This window comes from Mesoplodon densirostris, chromosome 1 (assembly GCF_025265405.1).
Source record: "Mesoplodon densirostris isolate mMesDen1 chromosome 1, mMesDen1 primary haplotype, whole genome shotgun sequence".
Taxonomy (NCBI): domain Eukaryota; kingdom Metazoa; phylum Chordata; class Mammalia; order Artiodactyla; family Ziphiidae; genus Mesoplodon; species Mesoplodon densirostris.
Window position 1 is genome coordinate 40,383,968 of NC_082661.1, and position 26,879 is coordinate 40,410,846.

At 38.5% G+C, this 26,879-nt stretch overlaps 1 protein-coding gene across 5 annotated transcripts in view; it reads left to right on the forward strand.

Moving 5' to 3' along the window:
* SGMS1 (sphingomyelin synthase 1) overlaps window positions 1-26,879 on the forward strand; it is a 294,503-nt gene that overhangs the window by 131,507 nt on the left and 136,117 nt on the right. For all 5 annotated transcript variants that reach the window (XM_060102582.1, XM_060102618.1, XM_060102600.1 and 2 more), the window contains 2 exons: window positions 8,229-8,268; window positions 14,857-15,000. The gene's annotated coding sequence lies outside the window, so the exon portion shown is untranslated. The remainder of the gene's footprint in view (window positions 1-8,228; window positions 8,269-14,856; window positions 15,001-26,879) is intronic.

Below are 26,879 nucleotides of genomic sequence, written 5' to 3' on the forward strand. Positions count from 1 at the left end.
CCTGATAGGTTATACTGTGACCAGTTGCTGTGAGTGATAGAAACTCTTTTCGAGGTGTTTATAACAGAGCGATTTTTAAAATGCATCATCATTTCTAAAGAGTAATTTTCAAAAAGTTAAAAAGTGTTGCATGTAAGTATAAAATGAATGTATATCATAGTTTTTGTTCAACTTAGGGAATTAAAGGAGAATTTGAAGAACTGAAAAAAAAAGGAATGCTATAATGAATTTATTAATAGATAACAAAATTGGTTTAAAAAGAGCAATAAAATGTAACGTTTGGATTATCTTTCCTTCCAGGCAGATCAAATTTTATTTGCATTGCTATGGATAAGAATTATTTGGACCTACTGTCTGTTTTATAGAGTTGTAAAATAATAGTCGGTCAAAGGTGCGTAGCCCTATTGACTCAGAAAATCCCCAGAAGGCCCTCTGGGTGATGTCTAGCACTCACTGAAGGGACGGACACCTAGGACTCTCTTTTGTCCATTTCAAAGTCTTGGACAATTTTTCCTGACATCATTAAAAAAATACTTTTCCAGGGCCTCCCTGGTGGCGCAAGTGGTTGAGAGTCCGCCTGCCGATGCAGGGGATACGGGTTCGTGCCCCGGTCTGGGAGGATCCCATATGCCGCGGAGCGGCTGGGCCCGTGAGCCGTGGCCGCTGAGCCTGCGCGTCTGGAGCCTGCGCGTCCGGAGCCTGTGCTCCGCAACGGGGGAGGCCACAACAGTGAGAGGCCCGCATACCGCAAAAAAAAAAAAAAAAAAAATACTTTTCCAGCAATTTCGTTCTTTGAGTACTTATAGTTTCAGACTCTGAGATTAATGCTCTTCTAATTTGTTCAAAACTGAGTGACAAGAATATTTAAAATCGGTATTTGGATTTCCAGTGTCTTGTTCTGTTACCATTCGTCCTCCAAGCCCCACTCCACCCAAGTGGAGTATTGAAAATAGTACAGTTAAGGTGGTAGCACCATCTGATCTAAGTATTTCCTCTAATGACCAACCAAATAACACTCTTTGATTCTTACTTTCTTTAAGGGAGAGGTAGGGCATTGTAGTATCATTTTATATTTTAAATGAAAAATAGAACAATTGAAAACAATATATAAAATTCTAATATTCTGTGTACAAATGGGATAGCCTGGGAAGTGACACATTTTAAGAGTCTTTACAGGAAAATTTATAGTTCCAATTATGAATTTAATAGATGAAAATTCATCATGTGACAGCCCAGGTAATACAGAATGTTTTCCACCACTGCTCAAAAACTGTGCCCAAAAGTAGAATCCTCCTTGGTCTGAAAGGGATGTGTTGATGTGCCAGAGGTTGCCTGTACTGAGATTATAAACCATAGGAGAGGGTTTATAGACCTTCTCATAAATTGACCTTATTTTATAGGTGAGAAACCTGAAGTCTAGAAGAAAGAGGAAGTTGAAAAAAATTCGACCTCAGATTTCTTACTAAGTGATATGAGCTGTTCACTTCCTTAAATTAGTCTAAAAATAGGTGCTTTAATTCTAACTAAACATGTCAATAGTAGGTGTTCACATAAAAATTTAATTTAGGTTACTTTCATAGGCTCTGTCTTTTGGTAATTTTTTGGTAGCAAAAACCAGGTTAGTTTCACTCAAGAAAAGTTAGAGAAATGCCTATTTAAGTCTTCTGCCCATTTTTGGATTGGGTTGTTTGTTTTTTTGCTATTGAGCTGCATGAGCTGTTTATAAATTTTGGAGATTAATCCTTTGTCAGTTGCTTCATTTGCAAATATTTTCTCCCATTCTGAGGGTTGTCTTTTGGTCTTGTTTATGGTTTCCTTTGCTGTGCAAAAGCTTTGAAGTTTCATTAGGTCCCATTTGTTTATCTTTGTTTTTATTTCCATTTCTCTAGGAGGTGGGTCCAAAAGGATCTTGCTGTGATTTATGTCACAGAGTGTTCTACCTATGTTTTCCTCTAAGAGTTTGATAGTTTCTGGCCTTACATTTAAGTCTTTAATCCATTTTGAGCTTATTTTTGTGTATGGTGTTAGGGAATGATCTAATCTCAAACTTTTACATGTCCCTGTCCAGTTTTCCCAGCACCACTTATTGAAGAGGCTGTCCTTTCTCCACTGTACATTCCTGCCTCCTTTATCAAAGATAAGTTGGCCATATGTGCGTGGGTTTATCTCTGGGCTTTCTATCCTGATCCACTGATCTATCTTTCTGTTTTTATGCCAGTACCAGACTGTCTTAATTACTGTAGCTTTGTAGTATAGTCTGAAGTCAGGGAGCCTGATTCCTCCAGCTCCGTTTTTCGTTCTCAAGATTGCTTTGCATATATACACTACCAAACGTAAGGTAGATAGATAGTGGGAAGCAGCCGCAGAGCACAGGGAGATCAGCTCGGTGCTTTGTGACCGCCTGGAGGGGTGGGATGGGGAGGGTGGGAGGGAGGGAGATGCATGAGGGAAGGGATGTGGGAACAGATGTATATGTATGACTGATTCACTTTGTTATAAAGCAGAAACTAATAAAAAAAATAGAAAAAAAAAAGAAAAAGAAAAGTTAGAGGGGTGAAGGTGGAGATCAGGATGTAGCTCTCCTGAGAATCCCACATTAGGAAGTGGTTCAGGTTCAGCTCTCACTTTCTATGGCAGACTTGGCTCATGACACTTACCCTGACCCTGAGTGTGCCTCTTGACCTTTTACCCCAATATCTAACTGGCAAGTTCCTTTAGAGTTTCTTAATTCCATCTTTTGAGGCAGAGAATCTTGATTGGCTGGCCCCAACTTTTTAGCCAATAAACTCAAGTTGAAGGCTCCTGGCCAGCCTATGAATGGCTGCATTTTGGTCAGATGTTTCTCCAGGTCCAATCAGCTATGGCTGTGTGTGGGGACTTGTATCGTGTGATACAGAAGATGGCAGTTGAAAAGCAACTGAGCCTAGGTGTGGTAGAATCCCCCAGAAATAGGAGTGGGTAAACGGACACTGTGTTCTGTCTTCTGTAAATTCAATTTTAGTAAATTAGTTGATTCTCAGTTAAAAAAACATTTCTCATAATCTCCCTTGGAACTGGATTTAATGTTTTAATCTGTTTCTATATTGGAGTGCATTTGGGATTTCTTTTTAGTTCATCTTATATTCTTATTAGCCAGCTAAATTTTGCCTTTTTTAGGAACACAAAAGACAGTTTTTGTGACTTGCAAAGTTTATTATGGTAGCTTGGTTTGACAATTCATGCTGAATTTTCTTTTGAAGCTCTAATGTTACTGCAAAGTATTTAAAAAAGAAATTAGAAAATTCTCATTGTTGTGAGTTCCTTTAATTTCCATGAAATATTTATTCTCAATATCTGAGAAGAATCCAGAATCAAAAGGCAAGGCATTTGGATTCATTTTTAATGTAGTTCTTACATTGCTGACCTGTATATACTGTATGTTTGGGATATGGCATAACTTATATTTATGAGACTTTCTGACTAGTTAGGGAGAAAGTGTGACTGTTTCAGAGGGAGACTGCTTGGACAATGATAGATTAGATGTGGTTTAGATAATTTTTTAAAAGGCGTTATAGTTTTTGATCCTATTTTACTTGAAACTTATTTTGATAGTGATGTAAGACTGTGTAAAGATGGTTTTACTGGAAGGTAAATTATAATAAAATATTAAGTGGATGTAATTACCAATCCAGAATTTATTGGTGTGCATATAATATTTTGAGAAAAAAGTTAAGTCAGAAAAGAGCATGTGGACAATTTCTTCATTATTGCAAATATGCTTTTTTCCATTGTTCTTACTAAGCCCCGTGACAGACATGGACTAACAGTGTGGGGAGCAGGGTAGGCAAAGGACATTATAGGGAACTGCAGGGGCAAACATTTAGCAATGACTAAATCTTTCGAGGGTGTGTAGTAATCCAGTTTTGGTAATTGACTAAGCGAGAAAAGGAAGGGTGGCTGAACTGAGGGCTTGATCTGATGTAATTGCTAACAGAGAAACATGATAGGGTTTTGTTGGGAGCTCACCCATGTTTGTCCTAGGTACTGAGAGCATTATATTGGGCTGGCCAAAAAGTTCGCTCGGGCTTTTCTGTAACATCTTACAGAACACCGGTCAAGTGTGGCTCGTGCCCTCAAGGAGCTGTACAGTAAGAATGTACTGTAGCGAAGGGGAGAATAAGACTTCCCTGGAGTGTGGTTGAGCGTGTTCTCCCTGGTGAAGAACACTGGTCCCAGCTGCTAGCAGAAGGAAGCCTTGCAGCATCTCCAGCCAGGAGACTGTGACTTGCAGTCACCATAAACTAGACAGGATGCCTGGGGCTTTGCAACTATAGTTGTCTTCTTCTTCTTTTTTTTAAAAAAATTATCATCTATGACTTTATTTTTTTTAATATAAATTTATTTATTTATTTATTTTTGGCTGCGTTGGGTCTTCGTTGCTGCACGCGGGCTTTCTCTAGTTGCGGCGAGCAGGGGCTACTCTTCGTTGCGGTGCGTGGGCTTCTCATTGCAGTGGCTCCTCTTGTTGCGGAGCACGGACTCTAGGCGCTCGGGCTCAGTAGTTGTGGCACGTGTGCTCAGTAGTTGTGGCTCATGGGCTCTAGAGCGCGGTGTCAGTAGTTGTGGCGCACGAACCTAGTTGCTCCGCGGCATGTGGGATCCTTCCGGACCAGGGCTCGAACCCGTGTCCCCTGCATTGGCAGGCAGATTCTTAACCACTGTGCCACCAGGGAGGTCCCGCAACTGTAGTCTTAAGACTGTAAAGGTTCTTTTCCAAGCCAAGCCAAGAAAGAAAGAAAAGGTTCTATTAAACTGTGTTTACTGAGAGTTAAATATTAGAGGAAGAAAGCACTAACTTTGTACTTTGGATTTTGAACTCTTTTAAAGTTAAGATTTAATTTGCATAGCACTCTGTTTATGAGTGAGAATGAGGACACTTTCAGTGGTTTTTCCTATTCTTATAAAGTATAATTTTAATAGAAAATTTAATAAAAATAGGAAATTTTAATTAAATTGATCACATGCTGTTACTGGTCTCACTATAGTATTCCAGTATAATTACACACCGTTTTCCCCCTGAGAAGAAGCAACTGAATTACAATAATTCAGTTTGGGACAGAGCTGCCAAAAAACGAAGCATGCCTGCTGCCCTTTCTGTGTCTTATGTCTGTGAGCCACCTAGCCAGATGAACCACTGCCCTCCCTGACCTAAGAGGGAGTCATAAGCCTTGAAAGGACTGGCCCTCCTGCACATTCAAGCTTGTAGAGTAGGAGTTTGCCATGCCTTCGAGAATGTTGTGAACTTGAGTCTTTTCCTTCCTCAGCTTTGCTTCTGAGGCTCATTCCTTTTTACTTTGAATCTTCTCCTACTTCAGTGTAGTTTTTCTTGGGAGGAAGTCAGCAGTGGTAAAAACACAGGAGTTTGGGTATTGCTATACCAGCCTTATTGTGAATAAGGGAAGGGTACCTTACTCTGTCCCCAGTCCCCCCAGTATCCTTCTGAATGTCACTGGGTTAATGTCTACAAAGATTCTTGCCTTACTGTACTCAGTCTTAATTGAAAGTTTAAAGCCACGGCCATCTAAGTGTAATTTGGATAATTTTTTTCCTGCTTTACTGTACAAGGTGAGCATAGTTAACTCTCTTACTCACTAGTCCCAGAAAGAATTCACATGGTATGTTCACAGCACGTGTCCACTGTAAAATCAAGCCTGCAGCTTTTACTATGCTTTCCCTGTGCCAGAGCGGGTATAGACAATCACCAGAGAGCTCTCAGCTGCCTTAGCAGTTATCTAATCCGTAAAAAGAGTCCATCCAGACCTGTTTTTATTTCCTGTCCTCAAGCCACTGGCTAACAAGAAACTTCCCCCCATCTCGCAGAAGGGAGGCATGTTGATATCCTTTGCTCAGGACATATCAGAAACAACTGGAAACCGGAAAATAGTGAAAGAATCACTAAAGGATTTGGAATTGAAAAGCAGATTTGGTTGCTGTCATCTTTAAGCCAGAGCTGTCCTGTGTTTTTGGCATTCAACACAGCTTGACTTCAGACCTTTTCCTACTTCCTCGCATTGAAATCTTGGACAAGTTTTTGACCTTGGACAATTTTCTGACCTTGGACAAGTTATGTGACCTGTTTGGGCCCAGTGTCTGCATTTGATAAATTGGTGATCCTAACCTTTTCCTGCTTGCAGGGTTCTTACAGGATTAAATGTGAAGACATTTCATGATGTCTGACAATCATAGTTATTGACACTGACATATTATTTTGTATTTATCAGTGAGGATGCAAGAAGGCCTTATCACATAGTCTTATAATGACTTTTTTAAGATATTTTATTTCCTTTCCCTCTCAAGTAGCAGATTAGAACATTATCTTTTTGAAGAGTGTTCTCATTTCGGCCCCCGCTTTTTGAACGTACTTATGATAGAATTAGATATTCAGGCAGGTGTGGTGTATCGTTTGAAGGTGACATTATCATAGGTTCCTCAATAAATTTTGGTGGTAATTTGCCTTCTGTATCTGTAACTTTCTCTGAGGGACATCATGTTCTTTAGATTTCCACACTTGCAGTGAGAAAGCATTCAAAGTGGATAAAACAAGTCAACATGTCAGAAATTTACACCTTGTGAAATTTAAGGATTTCTTTTGAAATTTCTCCTTTGCGGTACAGAAAGATGAGTAGGCCTAGTTTACATGTAACAGAACCGTTCAACTTTTTGGTAATTCAGAAGAAAGACTTGATGGAATGTGAATTACTTGGTTCTTTTCTTATAATGATTCATGGGCAGAGGCAATACAATATGTTCTGTATCCAATTACAATGGCTTCTTTTCTGTGAACATTTTCCTTTTTGTTTTTGGTGTCTAGCCCTACATACAGGCTGTAAAGAGGAGCTGCTTTGCGTCACCTACTAAGTGTTTAACTTTGTGCGCTATACTTTGCTTTGAGACTTAATATCCTTATCTGTCTACAGGCAGATAAGATATGCTGTCTTCAGAGCAATCGGAAGATCAAATGAGATGATGCATTGGTAACTTGGTCTAGCTTGTTAGGCTAGTAGTAGACTAAACATACTTGTTTGGTAATTATCTTTATTTTATAGGTGTTTCTATACCTATAGAAAGGAGGTCCAAACTCCCTTGTCCCCCTCCTCCCTTCCCTCTGCTCCTACTTCTCACATGTCACTTCCAACCGTACATACCTCCTGGACAATAGGAAGAAAGGCCCTTTCCCTGCTATTTATATCATAAAACACCTTCTGTTTCCTGCAGTCTCTGGAGACCCTGCAGGTTGACTTCAAACAACCATGCAACCAGTCAAAACTTCTTCCTCAGACACATCAACATCTTTCTGAAATAATATCTTCTTGCAGTCTGTGACTACTTGCTTCTCTCGCATTTTATTTTGGTCCAGATGCAGAGATTCTTAGACTCTCAGACAGATCCTTGATCCAACAGGTAAAACTAGTGTGTGGTATTCAAAGTCATGGCAGTGGTGACTTTTGGGGAGAGTGGTGGTTAAACATATGTGTTTACTTTAGGAAAATTAAGCCACTCAAGATTTCTGTATGTATAAAATATATTAATACAAATGTTTATTATTTTTTTAAAAGATACTTTTTCGCCTCTTTCTGCAGGTACCGTAATTCACATGTGTATTCACATATGTATTTTCGAAGGGCTATATTTCATTTTTAGTTGAGAAAGTCTTCTGTGAAATTCAATGAGGAAGCATTTCTAAGCTTTTAAGATGAGGTGGATTAAAGTCTATTTATAAGCTCTTTGATCATAAACATATTTATATGGTGTGTAGTTTATCACAGGATACTGAATATAAACATGTTGCTACCTTTTTTACTCCTTTTTTACATAATTCTTATGTTTTGAAAACATGCCTTCATGCTTCTTTATCTTTCTCTGTATTGTCAGTGGTTATTTAGCTGAACGGTGAGAAGATAATTTATAAAATATATGATTCTAGAACTCGTGATACCATTAGTTACACTTGGAATGCAATTTTTTGTTGGCTTGACTTTACATGCTTGCTTCTGCATGGCTTTGCTTTGTAAAGCTTACTCTGAATACCATGACAGCCAGAAATTAGCTGAGAAATGGGAAAGGACAATTTTTGCTATGGCTAGGGAACAAGAAGTAAATAATAGTTACCTTGGATTTTAAATTTTTTCTCTTATAAGCAGCTCATGACCAGAAGAATACAGTTTAATTTACTTATTATTTTCTTCTAGATTGGAAGGAAGACTGATAAAGAGAAATAACGGGATTCAGGTAAATGGAATTAATTTCTTTATGTACCTTTATGTTAAGTTTACATTTTTCGTGTTTTCCCATGAGAACAAAACAATTTTTGTGGTCAACTTGAATATATAAAGAATGTTTTGGGGATATAGATGTAATAGTCAAGTACATACTTATACCATTTAATTAATCTAGTTACACATGTATATTTAATAATCACATTTATATAAAACATAATATTACAATTAATACTTTTTTCCTACTTCAGAATAATTTTCTTCCAACTCTTTATATACATATTTGATGTCAGTGTCTTCATTATTGGAGTCACATTTTTGAAGCATCCAATACCATTTGCCAAGCATGTTATCATTTTAGTTGTTTGTGATACAGCACTTTTGGAATTCATGTATGGTGCTATAATTGGAAATTTTATTCCAAGCCACAAGAAAGTATTTGCATAATGTTAGAATAGTTGCTATTTTCACTCTTTCTGTGTAGATGAACATAGGAGATCTCCGCTGTGTAACAGTTTGTAGATTTGCCTTGTTAAATATTCTTTCCTTCCTTTCTTCCTTCCTCCCTTCCTTCCATCCATTTATTCATTTATTTTATTTATTTTGAGATAATTGCATGTACATCGTTTAAAATTAAACTAGTACTGTAACAGTCGTTCCCTGTTCTTCTTATACTCCCATTACTCCTTTACCCAAAGATGGTACTTTTCAACTCTTTTAGTTATATTTTCTGATATCCACCTACCTATTTCTAAATAGCCCACTGTGTGCATTTCTTGATTTCTTTTAACATTTTAGATATACACATTGATTTCCTGCTGAGGATTTACCTCTCATACACAACGCTTTACCCTCAGTACACATCTAGTCTTCCTGTCTCTTGCAGTCATGTTACAGTCTGTGGTTAAATACATATTTAATGTTTGCTTTATTATGACTATATCTTGTTTATGACTGAGCTTTGTGAGACTTATATTAAAATGTCTCAGGCCATTCTGCTTTCTAGTTGGTTGTTATGTGAGCTATTTTATTTCTCTGGAAAATGTTTGACTCTTTTCTTTATCCCCAGAATTCTGAACTTTCATATTGGAACATATGTCTTATGGCTTGTTGATTTTCATGCTCCTTTCAATTCAGAAACTCATGTCCTCTAATTTGGAAATTTTTCTTATACTATTTCTTTGATAATTTTCCTTTTCCTCCACCCTTTTCTCTGTTTTCTGTCAGTTTGTTAGTTGGATATTTGGACCTACTGGTTTGATTCTCTAATTTTTTAACATCTATTTCTTAGCTATTTTCTAACTTTCTGTGTTTTTCTTTTCTTCTGAGAGGTTTTCTTAGTATTTTTTGAACTTCTAATTTCTGCCAGCATATTTTTAATTTCAAATTTAATTTTGTATTGGCCTCTGAATATTTCTTTAAAAAAATGGGAACCTGTTCTTATTTCATGGATACAGTATTTTCTCTTTTCCCTTGAGAATATAAATTGAATTATTTTGCAGTTTCTGTCTGCTTTTTGAACTTTTCTTTTTCCTCTGTTTCCCCTTTTTATCAACTTGTTTTGGCCCCTGATTTTATTTTATTTTGTTTTTAAAGATTTTTTGGGGGCTTCCCTGGTGGCGCAGTGGTTGAGAGTCCACCTGCCGATGCAGGGGACGCGGGTTCGATCCCTCATCTGGGAAGATCCCACATGCCACGGAGCACCTAAGTCCGTGAGCCACAACTACTGAGCCCGCGAGCCACAGCTACTGAAGCCCGTGAGCCTAGAGCCCGTGCTCCGCAGCAAGAGAAGCCACCACAATGAGAAGCCCGCGCACGGCAACGAAGACTAGCCCCTGCTCGCTGCAACTAGAGAAGGCCCGAGCACAGCAACGAAGACCCCACGCAGCCAAAAATAAATAAATAAATTTATTAAAAAAAATTTTTTTTGATGAGGACCATTTTTAAAGTCTTTATTGAATTTGTTACAATATTGCTTCTGTTTTATGTTTTGGTTTTTTGGCTGCGAGGCAGGTGGGATCTTAGCTCCTGGACCAGGGATCGAACCCACACCCCCTACTTTGTAAGGTGAAATCTTAACCAGTTGACCACCATGGAAGTCCCTTGGCCCCTGATTTTAATGTTAGAGGTTTTTCTCAAATTAATGGTGACACTTTAGTTGTCTGTTCATATTTGGGAGTGAGACTATAAAAAGTGGACTGGAAATTTGTTTACCTAGTGGACTTCACTATAGGCTTTTTGGACAGGAACCTGGACGTGTGAGTTGCTGTCTCCAAGACATCAGAATCTACAAATCTTTTTTCTTGGATCTTCCAGTTTCTCCAAAGCAGAATCCTCTGTTCACCATTTTGTGGGGTAAAAGCTGGCCTGTGAGGATTTGCGGGAGCCATGTTGGGGGAGGGGGCCAGACGTCTCACCATCCAAGCCTGTAATGCTGACTTCTCGATGCCTCTATTTCAACCTTATCTGATGTCTCTGAGTCTGAAGTCTTGCTGTATGGTTTTCTCCGGAGAGTAAACTGCTTCCTCTTATGGAAGTAAGGATGGTTAGGCTGACTTTACTAGTTGGGGAGAAGATCTGGAGTTCTAACTCCTTTTTGGTTGTTGTTTACATCAACACAAATGTATTACCTTGCAGTTCTGTAAGTCAGAAGTCTGACATGGGTCTTACTGGGCTAAAGTCAGGGTTGTCCGCAGGGCTGCCTTCCTTCCTAGAGGAGAATCCATTCCCTTGCTTTTCCCAGCTGCATTCCTTGGCTCTCTGTCCCCCTCCTCCCTTTTTTTTTTTTTTTTTTTTTTTTTCGCGGTATGCGGGCCTCTCACTGTTGTGGCCTCCCCCGTTGCGGAGCACAGGCTCCGGACGCGCAGGCTCCGGACGCGCAGGCTCAGCGGCCATGGCTCACGGGCCCAGCCGCTCCGCGGGATATGGGATCCTCCCAGACCGGGGCACGAACCCATATCCCCTGCATCGGCAGGCGGACTCTCAACCACTTGCGCCACCAGGGAGGCCCCCCCTCCTCCCTTTTAAAGGAGCAACAGCAGGTCAAATACATCTCATGTTGCATTTCTTTGACCTCCTGTCTGCTTACCTCTTTCACTTTTAAGGACCCTTATGATTACATTGAATCTGTCTAGATAATCCAGGATAATCTCCTTAATTTTTTTACTGTGGTTAAAAACACAATATAAAATTTACCATCTTAACCTTTTAAGTGTATAATATAGTAGTATTAACTATATTCAGATTGTTATGCAGCAGGTCTCTGAAACTTTTTCTTCTTGCAAAACTGAAACTACACCCACTGGACAACTCTCCTCTTTCCCCTGCCCCAGCCTCTGGTAAACACTTCTATTTTCTAAGAGTTCGACTACTTCAGATGCCTCATATAAGTAGAATCTTCTAGTATTTACTTTTGTGATTGGCTTATTTTACTTAGTGTAATGTCCTCAATCAAGGTTCATCCATGTTGTAGCATATGATGGGATTTCCTTTTTTTTTTTTAAAGAATAACTAATATTCCATTATATGTATATACCACATCTTCTTTATCCATTCATCTGTTGATGGACATTTAGGTTGCTCTCACCTCTTGGCTACTGTGAATAATGCTGCAGTGAAGATGGTTGTGCAAATACCTCTTTGAGATCCTGCTTTCAATTCCAGGCAAGGGTTAATACACCCAGAAGTGGGATTGTCAGATCATGGGGTAGTTCTATTTTTTAACTTTTTGTAGAACCTTCATGCTGTTTTCCATGGAGTGGCTGCACCATTTTACATTCCCACCAACAGTGCACAAGGGTTCCCTTTTCTCCACACCAACACTTGTTGTTTTGGTTTTTGAGAGTGGTCATCCTCACAACTGTGAGACGGTATCTCATTTGGTTTTGATTTTCATTTCCCTGATGATTAATGATGTTGAGGATACTTTCATATGCTTGTTGACCATCTGTACATCTTCTTTGGAGAAGTGTCTATTCAAGTTTTTTAACTGGGTTATTTGGTTTTTAGTGTTGAGTTGTAGAAATTCTTTATATATTCTGGATATTAATCCCTTATAATATGTATAGTTTGCAAATATTTTCTTCTATTTCATAGGTTGCCTTTCCACTCTGATTGTTTCCTTTGCTGCACAGAAGTTCTAAAGTTTGATACAGTCTCATTTGTCTATTTTTAAAGCTTTTGTTGCCTAAGCTTTTGGTGTCATAGCCAAGAAATCATTGCCAAATCCAGTGTCATGAAGCTTTCCCCCTATGTTTTCTTCTAGGAGGTTTATAGTTTCAGGTCTTACATTTAGGTTTTTAATCCATTTTGAGTTAAGTTTTATATATGGTATAAGGCAAGGGTCTAACTGCATTTTGTACAGACTTTAGTCAGTCTCCCTCTTCTCAGCTCCTTGCTGTCTTCTTCCAGGAACCAGAAGCTGCATGTCCTGAGCCTTTCTGGAGCATTCGGCTGGATTTTCGTTTGCTTCTCAAGCTTCGTTTGCTTCTCTTTCATTTGCTTGCCTGTTCTGCTCTGCTCTGTTCTGCTCAGCAGTCATCTCTGCCTTCAGCTTCCAAAATGCCATTGATGTCTGTTGTCTTCACTAATATACTTTTCTGTTCTTTTTGTCCTTATGGATTTATATCTTTTGTCCTCTTTGCTATAATTTTAATGGGGTTGAGAAAGAAGTAGAGATAAACAGACCTATTCCATTGGGCATCCATAATCCCCAAATCCATATTGCTTTTTAAAATGATATTTAAAAAACTTTAAAAAAATGATACCTCATATTTGCTATTGTTAGATCCTACCACTGAAAATAATTGTTCAGTCTATTTCTTTGCTTCTCTTTGTTAACCAATTTCTGTCAAGGGACCTATAAGCATCCAAAGCTAGCATTAATTAAAGTTATTTTCCCAAACATTATTTTATTATTCAAAAAAACCAGATTTTTGTTTGTAATATGAGACAGTGAGGTCTTGAATATAAGGTGACACCCTATTTCCTGAGTTATACTTTTTTTAGGTGGGCGGAACCCTTGATTTATCTTTAGGTATATGCACTGTATGTTGGTATCATCAAAAGATGATGTTCTTTTATATAAATATATTTTACTCTGAAGCTTTTTTTAAAAAATTAATTAATTTATATTTGGCTGCGTTGGGTCTTCGTTGCTGCATTCGGGTTTTCTCTAGTTGTGGCGAGCAGGGCTACTCTTCATTGCGGTGCGTGGGCTTCTCATTGCAGTGGCTTCTCTTGTGGAGCACGGGCTCTAGGCATGGGCTTCAGTAGTTGTGGCTCGTGGGCTCAGTAGTTGTGGCACATGAGCTTAGTTGCTCCGCGGCATGTGGGATCTTCCCAGACTAGGGCTCGAACCTGTGTCCCCTGCATTGGCAGGTGGATTCTTAACCACTGCGCCACCAGGGAAGCCCACTCTGAAGCTTTAATTGAACACTTTTAAGCTAATGTAATGGCAAGAGAGTCCTTTTTGTTTGTTTTTAGTTAGTTTGTGACAGTGGCTTTCTATTGACTGTGTTTGATTATTTACAAGGATAGTGCTATTTCTTACAGATAGGATAAAGATTGGTTAAAATGGGAGATTGCTTGGTATGACTAGGTCCTTAGGGACTATCAAGAGTAGTTTTTTGTTCCAAGAATTGTTTCCTCACAAAGTTTAGCCTGTTAGTTGTCTTAAGATAGGAACCCAGTTTGGTCCATGCAAATCCCTAGGATTTTTATCCTGGGGTCCATGGATGGGCTTCAAAGAGTTGAAGATCCTCCTGAAATTTGAGTGGTAGTAGAATAGGCTTAGCTATCATCAGATATTCAATGATGAGGGGTTTGTGTGATCCTGAAAAGAGTTGAGAACCCACTTCTAATAGATTATTATAAAGAAAAAAATAGAATGTTGCTGATTAAAAGAAACACGATCAAAATGAAATGCCACCTTGTTAGATGCCATTAGATTCCACATTCTTTCACAGGTAAGTACAAATGACCGTAAATAGGGACTAAATGAACAACTTTCTTTGTTCTTTGTCAGACGCAAAACATTATCTCTATCTTCCTGGTTATGCACACACCCATTTACACACATATAACTATGAAAGGTATCATTCGTGAGGGTAATGTTTTAGCCTAGAGAAATGACCACCTTTTTATCAGTCAACTTGTAAAGAGGGTAACTTAGGAGTTACCCTTTGTTTTCATAGTGAAACTGCTATACTTTATTTGTGAACATCAGTTATTTGTTGAGAGTTAAAGATAGTAGATAAACATATAAAAGAAGAGATACCTGTATGTGATAGAGGGTTACAGACTTTTGTTTTCAGTTAAGAAAAGATGGGATAAGTTTATGTTATGTATATTTTACGACAATTTTTATTAAAAGATTGAGGAAAGAAAGAAAGAAAAAAAAAGAAAAAAGATGGGGGTGACAAAAGATGGGGTGGGAGGTGGGGAAAGTTAGTTGTGAATTTTTGTTTCCAGTCTAATACTTGAAAACTTAAATGCTTTTCTTTATAGTGAGGTGTCCTGGATTGATAAGGTCAATTTCAATGTAGGAATTTCATGATTCCATTTTCAAAGTGGTTAAGCTTAAATTGCTCTTCTATTCTAGGTACACCATTGAGTTCTTTGGGATGCACAGAAGTGTCTGGATGGGAAGCTTATGAAATAGAAGACAAGACCCTGCCTCAGGAAGCGTACATGAGAATAAGTTTAAAGGAATCCAGCGATAAATGCAAAACAGTAGCTGTTGGAGGTATGTCATGACTTAGAGCTTGGATTGAACCTGGTGTGGCACACTCTGTACTAAGTCAAGTTGAGCCATTCTCTGGGAACCTTCTTAGAGCAGAACCTCACCCTCTGGCCTCAAATACAGTAGTGGCTATTGTTCTCTGAACTTGACTGTGTAATGGGATGTCACTCTTAACTCTTTCTTAAGCAACTCTGACTCAGCCCCTCTAGAGTCCTTCCTATTGCCTGGCAGACAATAAAGATGACAGTAAAAAGGCAACATTTGACTTTGGACAAATGAAAGCCATAATAAATTTCTAGCCGGATACCTCACTGCCTTCTCTTCTGGGAATGGGACAGTCAGTATCAAAGCTCAATGAATGTGTGTCCTTTGAATCAGCTGTTACTTACTGGCTTTTCTCTACCCTGTTTGACATCAAGGCCATATCTGAGTCTGACTGGGTGATAGCTGCATCTGATTCACTGGTTCCCTGTTAGTCATTGAATTTGACCTGCTTGTCTCCTTGACCCCTCAAGTTACAGTGTTAAGTGGTTACTTCATTTTCTTGCTTAGAGCGATAATTCTTTACTCCTCAACCAACTTTATCATCAAGGTCAGGGTAATGCATTATTTCACATCCTTCGACCTTCAGTGATGTATGGCTTTTGATGCACTGGCTCCTTTTTTATGGCATAGCCTATGCCATGTTATGTGTCATCTTGATCCTTTAGGGGTTCTTTTTCCCAATCTACCAATATAGAACACTTTAAATATACCCTGTGCCAAGTAGTGTATATCTTCGATCATCATACCATCATGAGAACATTAAACAAGTCCCACTTTCTAGATGAGAATGCTGAGGTTCCAAGTGGTTAAATAACTGGCCTACTATTTCTCAGAGAGTAAATGGCAGAAATGGGATTTATAGCATTTAATTAGCATATTAAAATCAAGTATTTTATAATTTTACTGAGAGTATATTATCGGTATGTGACATTATTAAAATATGCCCTCTTTCTAACATACGCTCTGACGTCTTTGTTGATACATTCTGAATTGATTATGAAGGCAGTATAGGAAGTGTGAGTGGACTTTGATGTTTCTGATACAATCCTGTTGTGTCTGTGACATTTGTACCAGTACCCAGATCCTTTCAATATAGTTAGTGAAGATGATAAAGACAAGGAATGATGAAATTTTGCTAGAAATCTTCTCATGTATTTCACAAATTTGTTTCAGAGCCTGAATCCTTTAAAATGTAGGACATGTATTCGAGTGCTTAGTCTTGGCTCAAGTGGTCACTTTCAGTATGTATAGCTGGGAAGTTTCCCTGAAGGATGTGAGTTTTAAGTTTAAGTGAGTTTAAGAATAAATCGTATCCACTTTTTTTTTTTGTCCCCAATAGTGGGCAACATGAGTTGAAAATCTGTGTATTTAGACTTCTGAAATATTTTTATTAAATTAGCAGAGGCTATATATACTGATAAGTATTTTAAATCCTCACTAAAATCCTGGGAGGTTGGTGTGGTAACCTTCTTTGAAAGATGAATAACCTGAGGCTTGTGACATTATGAAACTTGCCCAAGCCCGTGCAGTTAGAGAATGGTAGAGCCAGAACTTGAACCTAGATTTGTCTGATTTCACGGACTGTGCTTTGAACAATTACGTTGCCTCACTGATTAGATGGTGGTGACATTTAGATTGCAAATGTGGCCAAGGATTTTTTTCCTGCTTTACATTAATACAAAGGCAGTCTTAAAACAAACAGTTAAATAAGCCTCACCCTCACAGAAGCAGAGGCTTCTAGATAGCCTGGTGTTGTCACTGATGGGGTTGCATCCAAACAATGACAATTCTGTTATGATGGACTGAGAACTGGGAGGTGTGCCTTCCCGGCTGTGTGTCCTTTCCCACACTGAGCCTAGTATGCTGCCGGGAGCAGTTAGGCTTGGCTCACCTGAGCTGTTGGTGAGCAGCTGTTCCGTCCAAAGCAGTTGTGGCTGGAGTTTGGCTACAGAATCACACAGCTCTTGCATTTGTATATGAGTCTCAAAATTTATGAAATATACAAACCTTAGAACGTCAGGTTTATTGTACCAATTTTACTAAAAGTAAAAAATTTTTTGATTTTAAATTTACTTTTTTCCTAATTCTAAACAGAAAATTTGATGAGCATTAACAAGTTCAAACAACAAAATACAAACCACCACTCAGAGGTAGCTGCTGGTAATATTTTGGTGTGGATGCTGCCAGTTTTTTTTTCTTACAACTACGTATACCTTGTAAAAAGTACAAAATTAGGATTATAGTGTTCTAGATCTTTTTTTACTCAGTATAACTTCAGCGTTTTCCCCGTTTTTAAGTTTTCTTTTACAACATGCTAAAAAGTGGCTACAAAGTGTTCCATGTGGGTAATAACATAAGTTATTCCATCTTATTATTAGGTAGACCTAATCCTCATTCAGTTCAGTTAGTACCTCTCCAGATTAGGCCACAGTGGTAGGACAGAAGTATTAAAATAAACAAGAACTCCATAATTGCCACTAGTTTTTATATATCTTATAAAATAACTAATGAGGGTTAAGATATGATGAGAAAACCCAGATCACTTCCTCTGTCACATTATACAGTGAACCTGACTTGTAAATTTCCCAGTACAAATGCATGAAGGGAGTACTGGAAATTCCCTTTAGGCTTGTAAATTTTGAAACCTCCTTTTTCTTTTTTGAGGTAACCCATCTATGACAAGTAACTTCAGTTTTCCTGTGGTTAGAAGAAACTTCTCAAATTCTTATTTGCAGATAGTTTGGCCCTACTAGTTCCGTAATGTACTTGTTGCTTCATGTACTAGTTAACTAAGCATTTTTTCCCCTCTTTTTTTTCGCAAGGAACCCCAGGCCTCATGAGTGATGCTGCTTTACAATTCTTAGAAACATTTACTATGCAGTACAAATATGGCTTCTCCTGAACTGAAGTTCTGTGCTCCTAGGGGGTCAGAGTTCTCAAATGGTGATTACAGCTGAGATGGGTCAACATTTAATAGATGCATTCTACTTAGGCTGATATGAAGCTGGGTCTATAATGTATTGTTCCTTTTTATTCTTCTCTAAAGGCATCACTGTTAAGTTAAATTATCATCATTATCATTATATCATCATCCTCACCAGGCCAGTGCTTTTCAGACATGGTTCCTTATTGCCCTTGAAATTCCAACATACCTGGGAGTGGGTTACAGGTGAGGGAGGAGGGCAAGGCCTTTGACCACCTTCTTGTCTCATCGACCGACAGCTCTGCTTTTATATGTTTTATACAGTGAACTTCCACAGAGTTTTGTTTAAAGAAAGTTTTGTTTACTTCCTTAAGGAAGGAAAGACTGCGAATCACTGTGGCGTAGTGAACCTACAGGAGGATGAAAAAGAGAAAGAAGATAGATGTTTGCACAGTATTACTTCCAGTGTTCATTATGCCTGTAATTCTCCTGCAGGGACACAATCCCTCTTGGGTTTGGAACTTAACCATAAGCCCTCCAGTTGGAATTCCCATAGACAGACCTGCTTTTAGGGCAGTGGTTTCCCTAGAGGTGCCTCAGAAGTTCTAAGGTTAGGAGAGATGGAGTGATAGCCTTACAGTCCTTGGTGGTAGAAAGTAACTTTTGGTGATGGGGTCAGTGAATGGTACTACGTATACCCCTGCAAGGTTAGCCCTGGGGGACTGGTCTCTATATTCTGGTTGATGTGGGTAGTGTGAGGTCATTCTTGCCATCAGAGTGATGTGTTGCGTGATATTGAGCCTGACAGTGTGAAATCTCCTTTATCTATTTCTAGATTCTTTTAGAGCATTTTGGGTGGGCTGTCTTAAATTGAAGATTGATATGAATGAATCACAGAACTGACCCCTCTTGAATCAGGCACTTTAGCTATGTTTGTGCCACAGCTCAGTGGATTAAGTAAAGACTTTCCCTAAAGACCAGCTTGGTAATATTTTTTAAACAAAATTTTGCTCCTTTTCAATTTTTTCTTTAGTGAGATATATTAAATATACTTATTTTATGCTGATAATTCCAGTATTTGAATTCTTTTCAGATCTGATTTCATTTGCCTGTTTCTGTTGGTGCTCATTCATAGTATCGTATTTCCTTGTGTTTATGATTTATTGGCTGAACTCATGTTCCTTGCAGTTTTTATCTGTGTGAGTTCTTTAGGGTCAAGATTAAAGATAGGTTTTCCCAGGGAGTATTTATATTTGCTTCTGCCAAGTACCTGTAGGTACCATCAGTCTAGACAGTCTTTAAATTAAATTCTCTGCTTGAGCTTTCTTGAAGGATACAGTACGAATTTAGACCACAAAACCACATGAGTACTAGTTGTTGGCTGTGAATTCTCAAGGGAGATTTTCCACCCAGACCACTGCCATGCCTAACCTCACCCCCCAAAAAGGTGCTGGGGATAAAAAGCAGTTTCTCTTCTCTTTTGATGGAGCAAGTTTACTTCTCATTCATTGCCCATATCCTGAGGGTATAGTTCTGTAAAGTTCCAATTTTATGCCAGGAGCTCTTAAACTCACCAGCTTGAGGAGTCTTGGTTTTATCTACTCTCTTGCTCCATGTAATTGTTATAATAAGTTCAAGGTGACCAGGATTCTGGTTTTGTTGCTTTCTTACTTCCTAGCTTTCCTACTTTGACTGTCTCTTACTTTATTGTCGCCTCACTGGTACATTTAAAAAGATGTTATATTTTCTTCTTTATTTTTATTTGGGAGAGTAGTTTAAGATATCTGTTGTGTCATTCTGCATAAATGGAAGAATGAGTAGGTTTTTTGTTGAGTAGGCGCTTCTAATAGATGAGGTGGGAAGATATTTAGGGCAGAGCTCAAAAAATTATTAAAAATTTAGGTACAAGCCCAGCCTCCCCTTTTAATTTGAGTGTCTGCCGTGTACAGTTGGATTAGGTCAGGAATGAGGTGGAGAATAATTCCTTGTAATATGCTTTCTGAGTTGGTGGGGACTTTGATGTCTTTGACACATTATTTATTGAGATGAGATTTATTTTTGTTCATTGATTTGATTAATTGTCCAATATTTTCTGATATCCTATAAGTTTACCTTTCTAGGTAAGATTCCTAAGTAACTCCCCCACTTTATGGGGGTGTATCTGTTATATTTCGTTATGTGATACCTGCCATAGGTCCACATGATGATGTCCTGAGAGGCTCTGGTCTGTGTTGGTCCATTTATTCAATATTATTTCATTTGATTCTGAATTAGTGGAATATTATTTGAAAGTGAAAATAGTTGCAATTAATATAATCTTAATAATAATTAATATGCCAGTGATACAAAAAAGAAATCAGCCTCAAAAAGAAATTCTTAATGTTATGGTTTAAATGTACAATGTGAAGATCCTGTGGAATCAGTTTTATGATTTGAAAATTCAGCTGCCTTGATACTCTTTGGGTACTGAATAGGAGTTTAGCAAGAAGCATTGCCATCTGACAGAAATATGTAATACGTACATGTGCCACTCACTAACCTAAATGAATTACACACTCTGTTGTGAACTTTAATTTTCTTGTTTTGAGACTCTCACATTAGATTAATGTTGCAGAGGAGGACCTGCTATCAGGGTTACTGATCTAACGCAGGTAGCCTTTCCTGGTCCATCCGTCACTCTGTGTTGCTACATTAGAACACAGTTTCCTGGAAACAACGATATATTTGGCATGACTTAAACTAATGACTACTTTTTTTGAGCATGTAGCATGGTGCTAAGCAAATGTGAAATGGAATAAATGTTGACTTAAATTGGAAGAAAGCTCAAGTTATGATGATTAGGGTAGGGATAATGATTGCCTGGAACAGTTATATATTTTAGATTATGAAAATTAGTAGTGTGTTTTAAATATTTGCCATGGAAGGAATCAGAAACATACCATGGTAAGCGTGCCAGCTGGATTAATAGCATGATTTGTCAGCTTCACACTTACATAAGACCATATTATGATTAGGAATTTTAAGATTAATATTTGAAGGGCTTGGGGATGTTTATTTATTATGATTTTTTTGAGTAGCTGTGTTTGGAAGTTTTAATTTTGTAAAATGTGTTAGCTTAACAGATCTTCACATTTAGTTCTGAAAACATGGCTGTTTGTTTTTAAAATATTGTAATGTTTACTTTGAATTGGCATTGGTGGAAATAGTTTCTAAGGAGGAAAATGGTTTGCATCCCACGTTATAACTATTTTCAGGCTTTTAAACTATTTGATCCAAAGCATCACTATTTATTATTTTTTGCTCAAAATTTGAGAACTTAGAATTTTCCTAGTGTTTTTTTTTCTTATCACAGTTATATTTTTCAGCAGAGTACATTTCTGAGAATTATATCATTGATATTTTTAATAAGTTGAATAAATTTAGGTTGACAAGGAAAGCTCACTAATTTTAGAGGAATTCTTAAGAAATCCTTTAGTAAAATGAAGAAAGCTTTCTTGATGTGAATAGTCTTCTCTTTTTTATGCAGGGATTTTTAATCTTGGGGCACCCTTTTGATAATTTTTTTTAATATCACATTCAAAGATATATTGAGCATTTTTTGACTGCATATATTTATTTCTACCAACATTAATTTGGGAAAGAAACCATAATAGAAACAAAGATTATATAAGTAATAGCTCATTTTTAGAATCTTTTTCTTCCTAAATATTTGGTGGGAAAATGTTAATTATTAATGTATGAACTTTCAAACTTCCACACAGTCAGAAAAGCAATTGTTAAAACAGATATTTGAAGACATAATTATTGTCCTAACATTCTCAACATTCTATTGCTTTTCTCTTCTGTCAAAGTGAATAATCAAAGTAAACTAAAACTTAGTTGTCTTTTTTAGTGATTGGGCCCTGTCTGGGTGAAGAACACATAAATGACATCTCTTTGTAATCCAGAATCTGGTTTTTTTTTTTTTTTTTGGCTGCACCATGCAGCATACGGGATCTTAGTTCCCCAACCAGGGATTGAACCCATGCCTCCTGTATTGGTAGTGCAGAGTCTTAACCACTGGACCGCTAAGGAAGTCCCCAGAATCTGTTTTCAAACTCACTCCCCTCTTAAACTTTGTTTTCTGTACAGGAATGTATAATGTCTTAGGCTCATCAGGTAGAATAATCCAGAGTGATCTCCCTCCCATGGATTTATAGCAGTTATTTCTTTTTTCCCTCTTTTGCTACTTAATCCTTAGCTGGCCTGTGCCATCTCTGACATCATTGTTCTCATTATTTAAAATAAAAATTCTATTGACAGCTTCCGATAGTCTGAAACTGTTAGAAGATAATAATATAATATTATTAATAATAATAAGAAGATAATAATATCTGCTATGTACTGTGTGCCTTTTAAATCCTAAGGTCTTTATTTACATGATCTCTAATGAGAACCCTGAAACCTTGCAGGGATATTCATGAACTTCCTTCATGCAGCAAACTTTGGGTGTTACATTTATGTTTTAGACCCTCATTTAGATACGTTAGGTTGTGAACAAAGGGAAAAAACCCTAAACAAGCCCCAGACTTGTACCATGGAGCTTATAGCCTAGTGGGAGAAAGAGGCTAAACTAGATGAGTAACTAAAATACATGTGTGCTAGATGGTGATCAGGGTTCTGGCAAAAACTGAAGCAGAGAAGTGGGTGGGAGTGTGGGTATGAGTGAGGTGTGTGTGTGTGTGTGTGTGTGTGTGTGTGTGTGTAACGTGTTTGCTGTAGCACAAATTAGGGAGGGCAGGGAAGGCCTCAGAGGGAAGGTAACATGCAAGTAAGGTCATGAAGGAGGGGAGGGAATGAGTTTGCTCATTCTGGGGCAAAAGCTTCCCAGGCAGGAAGATAGTAAGAACAGAGGCCTGGATACTTTCTTTGTTTCAAATCCAGGAAAGCAAAGCTCAGCCTTGCCCAAGGCAACACAGTTCCAAAGCACCGGTTCGCTGGTTCACACCCTGATCTGTCGCAGTCAAAGCCCTTGCTCTTTCTGCTACCCTGGGCGACTCTAAAAGGAAATTTGTATTCATCTCAGGATGCTTTCCAGTTCCTAACAAAGTGCATTGTACATCGTGAGCACTGAAGATCAACCATGCTGCTCTCAAGCAAAAGTAATAGATAGGTAGGTAAACAGATAGATTAGTTTTCTCTACTCAGCTAGTAGAACCTCAAAATGATAACCTCTTCCTCAAATCTCTTAAGAGGATTAAGAAAAAACTTTTAGCAAACTACCCTTTCTGCTTTTTCTTTTCTTTCTTTGAAAAAAATTTTTATTAGTATTTTGCTTTAAAAATCTCTCTTCTTGTTTATTTGTGAGATTTCAAGAGTACACTCCTAATTGTATACAAACTGACACAAGCAGTAGTTTAGAAGGGAGATTATACGACAGTAACAGAGACAGACGGGATGGTTTTTTCTGTGTTCCCTTTAAGAGATATTGCTCTTTTGTTGTTGTTGTGTACGTGGAGCCTGTGAAAAGGGAGTTCACTAGGATCACGGTATACAGTGTCATTTTTAAGTCTGAATAGTGAAAACATTCATTGGTAGCAGATTAAGTGAAGGTATCACGTGGGCTGTGAACCCAAAGACTTGCCGTTGGGGCATCACCTTGTACCGAGCACCATTATACCACTTGTCTCATGTTCCCTCCAAGAGGGATAGCAGATCACTGGTCATGACTGACATTTGGCACTGGCTGCCTGAATTTGGGGTACTAGCTGCGATTTGAGTCCATGTGTGCTACTTTTCGTTCTTGGTCAGAATGAAGAAAAATAATTTTTAAAATTCTTTTTGGATAAAATATTTGTTAACCAGTTTGCTGTTTATGGCATTGTGATTTTGATATTAATTATGGTGAAGTAACCCTGACACTCATTCTTAGAATCCTGACCCAAGTGATCTGATGTGGGGTTTTCTGGTCAGACTCATTGGATTTTAGTGGCTATAAGAACCTAGTTTAATATAACTATTCTAGGGTTATCTTCCTCTTGGAACCAGTTTGTGAGGATGACTGAAAAGTTAGGGTGGAGGCTGAAAGTTTGGCAAGTAGGCTAAGTAGACTAATCATTTTCCTTTGTATGGGCCTTGCCTTCTTTTTTGTATAAGAAAAGAGTTACGTCTGTAAAGAGTGTGAGACTGTACTGAATTGATTCAGGTGACATTTGAGGGAAACATTCTTGTTCCAAAGATGTTTGTGTATTTCGAGTGGATTTTACGAGCTACTCTTTGAGATAAATAAATGTTTGGTAATCACTTCGTTCTCTGGCCTTGGTAGCAGTTCTATCCAACAGTAGTTCTTGTCTCCTTTTATTCATAGCCTCTATTTGGTGGTGCTGTTTTTTCCACTTTTATGGTATCTTCTTCTTCAAAGTGCTGCTTTGCATGTGGCTCTCCTGGCCTCTCCAACTCATCACTCTCACCTTCAACTCCCAATGATACCTGGATCGGCATCTCTGTTGATCCACTCAAAGAATATACATTGAGCACCTGTTCCCCAGTAGACACTGTTCTAGGTACTGGGATACAACACTGAGCCAGACAAGTGCCCTCTTCTCATTGCATGGGGGCAGGGAGAACAGACAAAGAACAGACAAGCATGTCAGGTAACGACAAGTTTTAGGAAGAAACATAAAGCAGGGGTAGGGTATGGAGTGATGGTGAGAATGGCATCTTCCACATGGTGTGTTTGAGTGCTGACTGCAGGAGCAAGCCTCAGTCGGGGGGATCTGAGGAGAGTGGGCTTCAGGCAGAAGAAACTGCAATTGCAGAGACCCCAATGGGAGAGTGTATGAGTGATGGCCAAGGGGCTGGGGTGGTTACAGTGCAGTGAGTGAGGGGAGAGTTTTTGTTTTTTTTGTTTTTGTTTTTGTTTTTGTTTTTGTGGTACGCGGACCTCTCACTGTTGTGGCCTCTCCCGTTGCGGAGCACAGGCTCCGACGTGCAGGCTCAGCGGCCATGGATCACGGGCCTAGCCGTTCCGTGGCATGTGGGATCTTCCCGGACTGGGGCACGAACCCGTGTCCCCTGCATTGACAGGTGGACTCTCAACCACTGCACCACCAGGGAAGCCCTGAGGGGAGAGTTTTAATATATGAGTTTGGAAAGGTAGTTGGGGGCCAGCTTATCGAGCACCTCTGTAGGCTATGATATAGTCTAGCTTTTGCTGTGAGTGAGGTGAGACGGTACCTGTGGTCTTAAGCAGAGAAGTGACTTACGCTCTGACGTATGCCTTAAATCCCTCTGGTTGCTGTGTGAAGACTGTCCCACAGGGGACACAAGAGGATGCATGGAGACCAGGTAGGAGGCTATTGCCAAAGTCTAGGCCAAGATGCATAAGCCTGGACCAGGGTGGAAGAAGTAGTGAAGGGATAAGATGTGGTGAGATTCCGGATATATTCCTGAAGGAAGCACATAGAATTTGGATATAAGTTAGAGATGGTTTTGAAAAAAAGAGAGGCATTCCAGATTTCTTCCAAGATTTCGACCTGAGCTGCTAGTAAGTTAGAGTTATTATTTACTGAGATGGGAGAAGAGCACAGGGGGAAATGTTGTGGTTATAGGGCGGGTGGGGAGTAAAGTCTTTATTAATTAAAATAACTTTAATTATTATTGTTAATAATTAAACAATACCTGTTAGATATCTGAGTGAGAATGTTGAGAAGGCAGCTGGCTATTTGAACCTGGAGTTCAAGGAGTCCAGCCCGGAGGCATCTTTTTAATTGAGAGTTGTCCTGGAAGAGATGGTATTTAAAACCATGGGTTTGGATGGGAGCACCTAAAGTAGTTCTCAAAGTATAGTAGGGACCCATGAGTTCCTTGGACTTTCATAGGGAGGTCAGCAGAGTTAAAACTTTTTATAATAATACTAAGACGTACAGTTCAGTAGTGTTTTCCAGAGACTATGTGTGACATCATAGCAGATTGAATGCAAACACAGTTATGGGAATCTGCTGTTTTCTATTAAGCTAGGTATTAGGGAGATTTAAAAAAAATGTAAAATGATGCTATTCTTCTTACTCATATATATGTTTTTATTTTGGAAAATGTATTTTCTATTAAAATATGTTATTATATGTTGATAGGGCTTATAGTTGCTTTTAGATGAATTAATAAATATTTAAAAGTTTTCTCAGTTTTTAATACAGTAATTAACTATAGGTATAACCCTCATACACAAAAATTTTTTGAGTTCCTTATCAGTTTTTAAAAGTGTAAAGGGGTCCTGAGACTAAAATGTTTGAGAACTGCTGACCTAGAAAGCAAATGATAATAGGGAGGAGAGCTGAGCATTGAATGAGCCTCTGGGCACTTACAGAGATAAGGAAGAACCCACAAGGATGGGTGAGAAGCAACTGCTGGAAGGAAGTCAGACAGTGGAAAGAGTGTTAGGTGTTCCGGGGGCCAAGTAAAGAAAGAATTTCAAGTAGAAGCAAGAGAACAACCATGTCGTGTGCTGCCAAAAGGTCATACATATTAAATGAAAATCGTGAACCAACCATTGGCTTTCGCAATGTTGGAGGTCATTGTTTATTTTGAATTGGCTAGTTTCAGTAGAGGGGATAAAAGTAGGCTCAGGAGAGAATAGAAGGGAAGGGATTTGTATCACAATTAGAGTACTGAGAGTGAGAATTCACTCACCCCATCACTTCATGTTGAGGCATAGCCTGACCAGCCTTCAGATTTACCTCGGATGGGAACCCACGCCAGGCAAACCAGCTATGAGGTTGGGATGGAGGATGTGGGCAAGTGGTACAAGACGTAGTTATCTAATCCCCTGTGCTGTGGAGATAATTTCCTTTAAAAGGTGGAGGGGTTATTTTTTCTCGACTTAAGAAACATGTTTATATGGAGTTAGTTGCTGAATATTTTTCTTTCTTAAAATTAT